At 37.4% G+C, this 12,868-nt stretch overlaps 1 long non-coding RNA gene and 2 other non-coding genes across 4 annotated transcripts; 2 read left to right on the top strand and 1 right to left on the bottom strand.

The window, feature by feature from the left end:
- The first annotated feature begins 1,311 nt into the window (after positions 1-1,311).
- Positions 1,312-3,865, top strand: LOC112463041. Of its 2 annotated transcripts, XR_003041739.1 has the most exons (4): positions 1,312-1,490; positions 1,773-1,932; positions 2,175-2,437; positions 2,683-3,865. It is a non-coding gene; the product is annotated as an uncharacterized LOC112463041 (long non-coding RNA). The 2 variants fall into 2 exon arrangements; XR_003041738.1 differs by having other exon boundaries at positions 1,312-1,932.
- An 8,471-nt stretch (positions 3,866-12,336) lies between these two features.
- Positions 12,337-12,409, top strand: Trnav-cac. Its single transcript has one exon. It is a non-coding gene; the product is annotated as a tRNA-Val (tRNA).
- Positions 12,410-12,498: 89 nt separating this feature from the next.
- On the bottom strand, positions 12,499-12,578 carry Trnav-cac. The gene has a single exon. It is a non-coding gene; the product is annotated as a tRNA-Val (tRNA).
- Between the last annotated feature and the right edge of the window lie 290 nt (positions 12,579-12,868).

Raw genomic sequence — 12,868 nt, 5'->3', positions numbered from 1 at the left:
CAGTTTTGTTAGATTTGTTACATAAAGCACCGTGCTCTTGTATAACCTTCTTTCATAACCGTATTTGTTAAACTACCAGAAGATAACGTGATGCAATCGACGCTGTACACTTGAATCTTTCAGAAAAAACAATTTAGTTTAGAAATCATTAAATGGTAAATGTGTACAGAGATATAAAAAGAAACTAACTTGCTGGATCAAAATTAAGGGGATCTTCAGTATTTAGTCGCTAATATTACAGAAGTGTCAATCGCACGCGTCGCTCGAGATGAAGACCACTCGAATCTGTACTTGAACTCATCTCGCTGAGTCACTCAGCGCATTATCATCGGTCTTGATAACGATGAACACACGACAAGATAACCTTCCTCGTGTTAGCGAAACGCAATCAGACGAATATTCCAACTTCTGCTCGGATAGGCATTCGTTCAGAGGCGCGCAATGAGTTCGATGTAATTTAGTAGTATATATCGACCACTAAAATAACCACTAATAAGTTTTACACATAATTGCTGTGACATTAGGTATCGCGCAGAAGATTCTTTTGTTAAAAGAGATAACTTGTGATAGCAAATATAAACTTTGTTGTAAACGAAAATTAGAAATATTAAAGAATATGAAAAACAATGTTTAGTAATACACAACACACTAGAAGGGGGAGGAAGGATAAGATCTCCTTCCGAGGATAAGATCAGACTTTGTATGAAGTATCTATGTGAGTCATTAATACGCAGATTCTGCATCAACAAAACGTTACAGATGAATTTATAATACAATCGTAGACTAAAGATTACATATTTTTCAATAACAGAGCGATGTGCATACATATCTACCAGTATAAAATCAACAGGATTTTCCACTGTCTTTATCGGAAAAACATTAGCCGTGGAAAAAAAAATTAGTTTTTCCGCATTAGTCACTCGTGCAAATTCGTTTGGCGTGGCGCTTCAACTCATCGTTATTTATTGTCACGTGTATGTATATCGTACGTGTGCACACACGCTCTACTCCGCGCCTCCTCTCCTCTCTTTTCCTCGCGCTTGTTATAGGAAGGTTCCACCGGAGTCCGACGAGTGTCGGTGGCACGTAGTGCTGTTCGATGCGCGACGTCGTACAAGGACAAGGCCACATGGTCACGGGCGGCCGGAGCGGACACGTTGTATAGATATATATCGACTACTAGTCGTGACCCCCTCCTCCTGCCATCCATCGTCATCATCGCTCTGCCTCTTACCACCACCATCACTACCACCACCACTACCATCGAAGGCATTCCTATATTACGACTAAATGTGAACGATACATCGCCAATGTGTGCGACCACGCGCACGTCGTTTGACCCTACGTCGCGGTCTCGTGGATTTTCAGGGTCACGCAACACGGTAGCGTAACAAAGGATGAGATGTGTTGCCGATCCTTTAGTCGTTATTAATACTAAACGAGGATAGCGCGGTAGACCATGGCCGCGAGACCCTCACAGAATTTTTCAGGTGATTCTTCCATTAGCGTAAGTCATTATGCACGTTTATAAGGCTAAGTCGATTGAGTAAAGCAATAACACTGACCTAAATCTTGCAATTTCTAAAAATATTGCATTTTAATATAGTTTTAACTCTAATTTTTCGTTTCAAATCTAGTTCGTTCAAGATTTACGTGTATAAATGTTTCTTTGGGATACTTTAAACGCGCAAACGAAATTACGTAATGCGTAATATATGTATTTTATGAAAAGCGATCTGGTTACAAGATATTGAAAAATTATCTGCGAACAGATTTCAGATTTACATGACATGTAGTAGAAGGCCACACGCTATATTATAGTGCCAACAAAAATGACGAGAAATTAGACTAAAATATTTCGGTATACGAGGAGTTCACAACGAATTGAACAGAGACAAATATACACATTATTGACTTATTGCCAAGCGCGAGGTACACAAAATTGTATACATTGTTTTAGAAACGTTTCTACGTCGCGTTTCTACGATGTGCTAGCTCATTCAAATTTAAAATATCAGCTTAGCGCTGCCATGCAGAAATAACAAGGTGGAAAATACATTACGTAATGTTTAGATTGTTTATTTCTATATTATATCTCTGTCGTACGTTTGTTGACGTAACATGGAAGCATATTCAATATTGATGTGAAGCGTATGTTTTTAATTATTTGTCAGTTCAGTAAAACCGGAAACTCATATCAGCGATACGAAGTCGAGTTTGGGTTGGAATAGACCCGGAAACGGCCGATAAAAGACAGGGCACGCATGCTTCTATCCTTGACTCGTCTTATCGCAAGGCCAGCTTTCGGAAACACGCCTAGTGGAAGAGGTCAATGTGGCATGTCGCAACATTTCGTCATACGGGGGGGATTATGATATATTTACAAGATTACTGTCCCAATCGGAAAAAACCGCAAGCTATATTCCAAAATATTTTTGTGAGTGTAATTATGTAAGAGAAGTTTTATACGATCGATTTAAAAATGTCAAATTTATTGATTAAATTAAAAATGTATTGACATTTAAAACTATAAATAGAAAAAGCTATCAGATTCTCGACGTCGAACGAATAAAAAATAATAAACTGTACCCTCGCAAACGTCGCGAAATGAACTTCTTCCGATCCCTTTTTATTGAATCTATATCTTACTTGCTAATTATGTAAAACGTTTACTAAACGCAGGTTTTTGCAGTTCTGGCGCAACCCCGCGCGAGAAATTGCAATCTCACCTCGGCTGGCAATGCCAGCCAACGACCTTGGCCTTGCCCGAATAAGACGCGGCCTTGGCGGCCGATCGATGCGACTATCAGCCGGTGCAAGTGCAGCGAGAGGGGAACTGGATCTGAACTGGTTCTCACGTATTCCCGGTTTAGATCACATCGCGTGCATCAATTACGACGATCAGTCCAGTTCAGTCGCGCTTGAAAACTGTGTCACGCGTCATTGTCGTCTTTTGAGCTTTGATCCTTGGATTCTTCACGTAAATCGCGCGCGCAATATAACTTCACTTATAATCGCGCTTGTAGCATATTGCGCAGCTTGGCGACGCTACGATATTCCCGCGCAGCGAATTCCGTTTCAATCACCAGACGGAAAATCCTTTTTAAATTCAAGATGTTTACATACTTCTTGGAACATTACTCCTTATCGATACGATAATAAAGAAACACAAACATATTATCGATGATATGGGATAATGCAGATACAAATTACATATAATTACAGTATCAGAAAGTGAAGGACAGGATTGTTTCAAAGACGGCTTTTAATGTCGATCTTCTAATCCGAAATCTTCAAAACGTCACGGCGACAAGCTAGTATAATATTATGTAGAACTTGGCATTTCGTTTGTGATTTAAACCGCTGCTTCGACGGAAATGTGAGAAAAGTGCGGGAATCGGTATATGATCTCGAAAAGATCCACACCGACGCGGGCATGCGCACCCTCGACCTTGGCACGAGGAAATAACGCCTCTCCACGGCGCTGTCGAAAGATTGCATAATGTTACGCGAGACGCGAGACACGGCGGCATAATTCCGTTTTCCCTCTCTTTTCTTTTTCTTCCGCATTCGCACTCGTTGCGCATCTTTTGCGCAGACAAGGAGATCGTCTCGCGCCGCCTGACAAACACGCGCACCAATTTTTCTTTTCAGTCCGACAGAAGCGAATAATCTCGTTGCGATGAATTAAAGAAGCGTACCATCTTTTGTCGCTGCGGAAATATCGATTTCGAGGAATGAATGAATGAATTTCAGTTTTTATCAATTCGTATAATTGTTTCTTGCGTTGTTAATGATTTTGTGGCAATATGTAAGGAATTGTGTGCAATGTAAAGATCTCTTTTCTTCTCTTTCTCCCTCTCTTTCCTATAGCCATAAATAAAAATACATATTTATGTAGAATATATGGAGGGGTTAAAGCCATAGTGGTGTAATTCAAATTTTTAAAAATATTTTCTCGTGTGCATAGATGCAATCTGTACAATATATAAATTGCATCTATGCACACAAGAAAATATTTTTAAAAATTTGACTTACACCACTATGGTTTTTACCTTTCCATATTATACAATATAGAGAATAAATATTTAGAAAAAAATTGCTTTACCATTATTTGTGTTATATAAAAAAAAATGTAAGATATGGTTTCTGTCATTGCTATTAATTTCCGGCATCTGTCAGACCAATTTCAATTTATCTTCGGTGATATCGTCGACATGCGTCGTACCTCGCGTGATACAACAACACGCATTATTAGGAACACGCGTTAATTACTTCCGGCCTGACGATTCGATCACGGACATTCGTTATAAATGCGACCTTAGATGAGGCCTTGGTTGCTCCGCGCTAAATTTCAAGCTCGCCGCTTTAATCAGCTGGACTTTGCCACGAGCGTGATGCTTAACTACATAAGAAATACTACACATGCACGTTGTAAATTATGAGGCAAGTTCGACAAGTTATTAAAAATTTTGATTCAATTCAAAATAAATTATGAAATAACCAGTATCGTAATTGTTGCACCACGATTTAAGGATTGTCAATCTGTTTCCAATAGCACCGGCGCGATCCAGCCGAGTCTAGTGAGATATCATCGGTTTGTTTGTCGAACGACCTCGCTCGTACATACATTCGCGGTCACTTGACGTCAGTTGATGCAAATCGAGTGCCGACTTATCGATTCCATCTCACGTCATCGCACGATAGATCACCGGACAATGCAATTTACTGCAAATAGGTGTTACCGTAAAAGACCATTATACTATTGAGAATCACTTTGCTGGAACGTAATCATCTGTAATGTATGTACAATCAGTACTAAGCTACTTGTTACATCGTAAAGCACGATAATAAAGGTAGATTTATAAATATTGTCGACTGATAAAAATAATTTTGTTTGTGGGTTGTTAAAATAAATTGTAAAAAGATGTTAGTGCCGATAGTTCATGGCTATAATTTGCAAATTGATCAATTTTAAAATTTTGCATTGCTCTAAATGTGCTAGAAATTCTCATCTTGGCTCATAGCTTTTATGATTTCTAATGTAATTAAGAATAATGTCATGTCGGACGAGACATAAAGCCGAATGCCTACAGAGAATTTATTCTTGGCAAAAGTGCCACTGTGCCGTATCTTTTCACAGCAGCCTACATTAGATCCTAACTTAAGACCAGTTCACCGCACGTTAAAATGCTAAATTCGATCTAGTTCACGAACGGAGGGACTTTCCTATGTGCACACACAACACACACAAACAAGGTTTCTCTACGCAAGTTCGAACTCATAACAAATGGGTTATCGCTTGAGGTCACAACGACAGTAATGTCTGTGGTTGAAGAGTCAAGGATTCGAAACCTTGCAAAAGTTTGCTCCAACTATTACATCTATATCGCAACTGTAGCGACGTCGCATGATTGGCATAATATGGATGCAGCAATATAACGCAAATAAGGACCTTGCTAAAATTAGAATCCTCTAACTGACAAATATTTAAGTCAAAATTTATAAAATTTTATAAAGTTTTGTTTATGCTTTAAAAAAATGTTTATAATGTTAATCATTATTTATCAACAATTAAATTAGGCGAAAATTTAACGGAATGTACAACGATTTTAATATGGTATAAAAATGTATGTTTGTTTTGAGTTATACATCTAAGTCTCTAATATTTTACATTTATGATTTCGGTTAGATGACCAAATTTGTCGTTTGGGACATTTCGGGACACGAAGGAACAAGCCGACATTATTCTTACTAAAACTTTGCATCCTTGACACACAAAAGCTATAGCGACGTAACCCGGGTAAAGAGGCCGTTCCGTTTGCGAATCAAATAGGCTGGAGCAACAATGCCGACGCATAAGACGAACTCAATAGTTTATGATAGTCGCGAGACCACTCCTTCAAAGTTTAACATGTCTTTTGAAACACGTATAACGTCTCATAAAGAAATAAGAGACAAAGTAAACATAATTTGTATTTTGAAAAATGTTTTCTCATTAACGGGACAACCGGTAACCGTAAAAAAAGTGCTAGTTTGCCTCGAGAATGATTTGTTTGTCAGAAAAGCGTTTTTAAACGTCTAGCATAAAATCTTCTTCGAAAGCAGACTCTGGGGCGTCTCGTGGATAGAGCAGCGTGGTATTCTAAAAATTCTGAAACTTGTTACACATACATACACACACATTTTCAGGGTCATCACGTCTTGGCCCCTTCACTTCCGTCGATGACTAACTGTCTGGATGGTTCCTGATCCATCCCAGTTATAATTTAAATTGCCGAAAAGAATAAAATATCGTAAATGAAACGAGACCGAAAAAAATGTATCATTATAAGAGAAGCTTTGCTTATATTGTTAATCTTTTTTAATAATAATAATCACCGCATAGAATCTAATCACCTACAAAGTAGATTCTACACGAAGAACATTGCAGCAAAAAATAACAATAATAACAAATTTTGTTTTTGCACATTATGCGAATAAGCTCACTTTGGAAGGGTAATATATAGAGTTCGAGGGATCAAGGTTGCACCGCAAACAAGCGCTTGACTTTTAGCCACGTGTTTACAATTGCCGTTCAGGTACTCGTAGCTTATCAGACGTTTTAGTATACAACGAAATTAACATTTCAATCAACCCGCTATGCGCGTGGAATAGTATGACTATATAAATGACGTACGGTAGACTGACCCAACTTGCAACTATATCTTTTGTATTTTATTTTCTCTACCTTTTCATGTAAAATAGAAGATAGAATAGAATTTGCCAGGGGACTATGTATGCGTTCTCTCTTAATTTTCGTTAAAAGTTTCTATGTGCTGTACTTTTTGAAAAATAATTAGGAAAATTTGACCTGTTTAAGCGTTTTGCGCATATATGACTATTAGGATAATTAGATTGGCAAAAACAAAACGAAAATCGGCAAAGTTTCGTTCTTGTGGAAACGAGAGATTGCGTTATCGCATTATTCGGCCAATTAAATTCGATCGTTCGACATTTGTTGCGCCAATAATTTAGAGAACCAAGGCGGATCCACAAGGCCGCGTGACGCGTTTGTTTAAACGAACAATACAACTCGCATTGATTTCTGACAGCAATTCTTCAAGGCTAACCGCAAGAATGCGCTAATATCATGTATGCGCCTTCAAGAAATGAGAACTCGTTTCCTCCACGGTAAATGTAAACTACTCTTTCTTAATCTATTGCATAATTACAAGTATCAATTTTCAGCCGATTTGATTGATTCAATTCCGTGTTCTCAGATCCGGTTTTAATCTCTTCGATCGAGTGCAGGTGACCTCGGAGATCCTTGTACCTTCGTGTCCTCGAATTCTAGGATCTTTGGCCGTTAAACGTTAGCCGTTCCAGTATATCGGGACGGAGACGTTTCTTGGTCCGACTCGACCGCTATTTTTAGACGTCATTGACATTTGCACGTAGACATGTTCGACCGCCCGTGTACGCACCGCGTGACGGGATCAAGCTCATCGCGAATTGTCTTGATCTGTCTTGATCGCCGTGATTCATCACAAAAGCACAAAAAATGTGTAAGATAGCTCCAGAAATATTTTAAATTTTTTAAATCGAAAGATAAGGTAATTGTAGGTTTCATTAAGGACTCTTTAACTAAAAAATGTGTTCAGTCCAAAGGTAAACGTTCAAACCGGGTCTTTTCTTCAATCGATCCCATCACTATTCCAGCGCCCTCTCAGTCGCGTACATTTTCGCTGGTCCTCGCCCACGCGTACCCTTCAGAGTACGCTTCTACGGTCGATCGGGCCATAATAATAAGGCGAGGAGTATAAACGTTGGCTTTCTCATTGTTCGAGCTTTGGGTGCGCGGGTGTTTTCGCGATATTTTTGGTATCCCCTGTGATGGGGACGGCCGAAAGAGGTGAAAAAAAAAAAACGCGGACGCATCATGTTTTGCGAACACGATATTGTCTCGTTTAGACTCGGGCATTCGGCGCGCAATTTTCCAAAAAGTATGGACAGCTAACGGCTGGCAAATTTACGATCACCATTCTTGGCAACAGCCACGACCTAATCTTTGCTTTGCAAAAAACGAATACAAAGAATCTAGGATTCTTAAACATGCTTTATAAAGATATTATATTTTTTTTACGCAAACAAAAATTTATAATAATTCCAATCTATGTAGCGCAAATAAACGATGTAGCATGTTATTTTTGTATAATTATAAATTATACAAATTATATTAGTTATATGTCTTTATATACTTTATACACTTTAGGTATATGTATAGATACTTATTTATTAATATTACACAAACATTATGATTAAATATTCTAATTTCATTAATGACCTTTATATATATGTAATAATATCTTGATAACTATAAATTTTTATCTAGGTGATCATAATCAGAATTATTAATCCGGTTACACTCTTAAAAGACTTTCAATAAATTCGTTGTTGATTTAGATTCATAGTATAATACGCGACAGCCAGAAAGAAAGTTTCGCCAATTGACCGCCAGCTGTTGCAACTGTTGTTGCAAAACTGCGTTGTGGACAATATACAGTAGCACACAGAGGAGGAAAGACGGAGTATAATCTACTTTACTTTCACCGAGCCTCCGCGATAACGTGTATTTCCGACAGTGAGAGTTGTCTGTATCGCCAGTACAATTTTACACCTCGGAGAACCAAACTTCTTCCCTTCTTTTTTTAGAATAAATTTAAATCCTATCATTTTTACTTCTTAATATCTTACATTTGATATTTTGATATCTGATAACCATTTTTTTAAATACTGTTTAACTAAATTTTATATAAAACTAAATAAAAATATCATTATAACAATAAAAAAAAATAATTTTACTATCTATTCCAATCATCACACACATATTACGAATTTTGCTTGAATTTTGTATCGCTTTACTTAAAACTTTCATTATTAAAATGAAATCGGTATAAATTGAATCAATCACTAAATTCAAAGGAACTGAAACGTATAACATCATCGATAAAAGGTACTCTTTATCAGCCGCTGATTTATTGCCACTTGCGCCTCGTCAATTTCTCCGAACGTGTTCTATTGGATCAGTGACAGATTCCGAATCTAAACAAGCGAGAGAATCTTGAACAACAGCGCGTGGAACCCTAATCGATCGGCGCCCTTGACACGTGCTCTGGTTACCCGTGGCAAGTCAATGCCAGAATAATTACAAGCGGGAATATACAGTGGCGAAATGGCTTGGAACGAACGCTTAACCGCTTAACCTTATTAAACAATTAAACATCGTCATCAAACATACGATTGGTACACGACAATCCAAACGTCCTATTTATTTTCTTTTCACTTAGAGAACGAGGGAATATAACAAAAATATATAATTTTGTATTTTTGTCACAAATTCTAATTCCCTTTTTTGCTATATTAATCATTATGTAATAAATTTTTTTACTCTTATATATCTCTTCTGCTATGTCTCTTAATATAATTTCTAATGTTGCAATACATAATTTCTTCTAATAAATATGGATTTTTTTCTTCTAATATTAGTAAGACATATACATATATATGCCTGTATCACGTACTATACTATGATTGCCAGATTTAAAGCTTTAAGAGAGTTCGGCATGGGGCGTCACACGTGTGGCTTTACTTACTCTTACCCTATACGCAGGCAGCATATTCTGGCTGAGGCCTCTGGCACGTGCCGCGCTCCCTCGCGCCAGTTCAGTATCGGGATAATTACAATGTTCCGCGTCGTTCATGGACGATCGGGAAGCACCCGCGACTATACCTCGCCCACGTGCCGTACGCGTCGTGAAACTCGAAAGCGGCCATTCACGTGGGCCACGTGGTACGCCGCCGTCTCACGCTTTCACAAGCGTGTAGCCGCCCTGTTCCGCGTCGATATGGCGGGTCATTGCCCTCCTACGTGTCGTCGTATATGCAGGTTGTGTAACGCGAACCCAAACAATATGTAGGTCGCGCCTATTTCTCCCGCTTTTGCTCGCCTCGGTCTGCCGCCTGATTACATCACGCTCGCGGTCCGTTGGCCGAAAAAAAATGTTACCAACAGGATATAGTCTTCTCTTTTGATTATACGACTTTATCATATTGGACGCTTCCTGTCTGCGTTCTAATTCTTCTACTCTTAAATGGCTGACTTAAAATATCGATGATTGCAGGGGAAAATTAGGATGATAAACGCGGTTGTTGAATTATATAAGTTTTGAACCAGAGTTACAGAACTTTGGAACAAAGTTATTTTGACACTGACCAGTGCCGAAGATAAGATAATTCAGCAGTCAGCATCCCACTCTTCAGTATAAAATAATATTTTAAGATAAAATTCACTATCAAAGGCGTTTATGTGCTATTTTTAGAATTGTTGTGATAAGCCTAGCCATAATTATGTATAACCTTATTATACTCTGCTAGTTATATTACACTCTAATTATATTGCGTTATCTATTCTATTCTATAATGTGCGTGTCACATTTCGATTTAATGCGTGCAATGAAATCCATAGGACGCCGGTACAAATAAAGTTGGAAGATAAAGGTCTGACCTTGTCGGGCGAGGAATTGATAAGAGTTGTAATTCATATATCGTAACCTTGGGCTATGTGTGTACGACTCGTGCAGCCTTGAATCGATTAATTTGAAATAAATAATTCCTCGAAGTGTGGCCTTGCGATTAATTCTGAATCATTTAGCCGCGGGATGGTATTAGGCGATATCAAAATTTCGCAATATTCAAGCTTCAACGCAATTCGCGATATCATAATCAAGTTCAGCGTACCGTCTAAAACGAAAACACATTTAACTTGAAATAATAACGAGATAAAAATGTTACAGCGATACTACAGCGATACTACGTACCGAAAACAGCAGAGATACGATGGGAGGTATTTTGAATTCTCTGATATTAATATTTTGTAATTTAAACACATGAGTTTTTCAAGTATTGAAGTTTATACGCTCATTGTGAAAAACATTTTTATGTGTATCCAACACAGACGCGATTACGATCCGCGCGTCAAATACATTTATATATTTATTATTCTGATTATATTTCCTATGGAGCAATAGTTTGTGAAACTTGTTATCATAGACGTTGATGCAAGCGTTCGAACTATGAATCGTGCAGAGAGCGCACTTTCCCCGAGGCATTTTTTGCGCCGATTAAGGGCATTCTGACGTTGAAATACAGGAAGATGAAGTGATCACCGAGAGTTTCGCGGGTTGCGCTCTTTCTCTCGTTGATCGTCAGGTCAACGGGCCACCAACGCGCCTCGACTATATTCGAGCTCTATCAAAATATAGAACATAATAAAAAAAGTTATTTTATTGGTATACTATAATTCCGGGATATATATCACGAAGCCGTGCATATTCTTTTAACGAATACGACAATTTAATTTAAGATGTCGTTGCTACTCTTACGTCAAATATCGTGTAAGTTTTCTTTTAATTAAAACCAATTGGAAATCAACTGCATAGTTTTTTCTATTACATTCGTAAGCTAGAGAGAATTCAATTTCCAATAAATGTCATAAAACGATATAAATGATGGCGTGGCGCAACACATCGCTCATTGCTGCAACCAGGAAATAAACTGAAGTGAAATTGAAAATTTTTTGTGATCGTGACTGCTGAAAGAGTATGCCGATTTACAACGAGAAAAGGACAAAGCTGATTGACCGGATAAATAATGAAACGGGAATTTCAACGGATTCTAAAAGGTTGAGATGTTTTACAAGTTTAATAGTAATTAATATTAAAGTTAAACAAATTTACCGAATTTTTTTAAATAACAGATTTCCAAATTTAACAAAGATGTAATAAAAATTATATACATATATTATTGTATTTAACCGTATATAATGTTATCATGACATGTAACAATATATTAGCAAAACAACTAAAGAGCTTCAAGAAACATGAATGTGCACTTTCTCTCTAGTAAAAGTAAGAGTTGTGATATTGCCAGCGACAAATGCATATTCAATGAGTTCAGTATTTTTATTCAAGCTAGCTGCTTTCTCTTACACTTGGCTATAAAAATTGACTAAACTAATTATCATATAAAGTATAGAAGTCATTTAAAAGCTTTTTAATGTAAATATTTTAATGTTTTCATGTTAATTTAATTTTAAAAGTTTTAACCGCGCTATAATCAATAAATATTTCACATAACAATATGAAGGCGTATGAGATAAAATTATGCAAGTGAGAATATGAATACGCATACGCGATTTATTTCACATTTGACATTTTCGAACGTTATCCACATGTCGTACGAGATAAAAGTAAACGTCTATGTTCATGTTCTTAAATTAACCCCGAGAGTTTCAACGTTTCCGTAGTGTAGTGGTTATCACGTGTGCTTCACACGCACAAGGTCCCCGGTTCGATCCCGGGCGGAAACATTTTTTGCAGTAGCATAACTTTTTTTTTATTAGCAGAATAAATTATTTTGTTTGTTTATTTTGCAAAAATTTATACTTCCAAAAAATATTGTTTCCGCCCGGGATTGAACCGGCGACCTTGTGCGTGTGAAGTACACGTGATAACTGATAACCACTACACTACGGAAACTTCGAAACTTTTCGCTCCTATTATAAGAAGACGAACGATAAAACATGGTCTTGATCATAAATTCAATAAATCATGTTCTTTTGTACCTTTTCATTTTCGAAATTTTTAATATTGAATGGCCTCTGTGACTCGAACTTTTCGAATTAAAATTCTGTCAAAGTCTACTTGAACTAAAATACAATTTTTATTTATTAACGTTTCCACGGACAGGAGGTTTCATCGGTAGACGTGTTTTCGCACAAAGATTATTCACCGAACGGTGAATTTAGGAAACGCTGATCTTTGTGTGG

The sequence above is a fragment of the Temnothorax curvispinosus genome, unplaced genomic scaffold (assembly GCF_003070985.1).
Source record: "Temnothorax curvispinosus isolate PA1 unplaced genomic scaffold, ASM307098v1 QBEX01012990.1, whole genome shotgun sequence".
Taxonomy (NCBI): domain Eukaryota; kingdom Metazoa; phylum Arthropoda; class Insecta; order Hymenoptera; family Formicidae; genus Temnothorax; species Temnothorax curvispinosus.
Note: the sequence above shows the minus strand (reverse complement) of the source record. Positions and strands in the feature narration are given on the sequence as shown.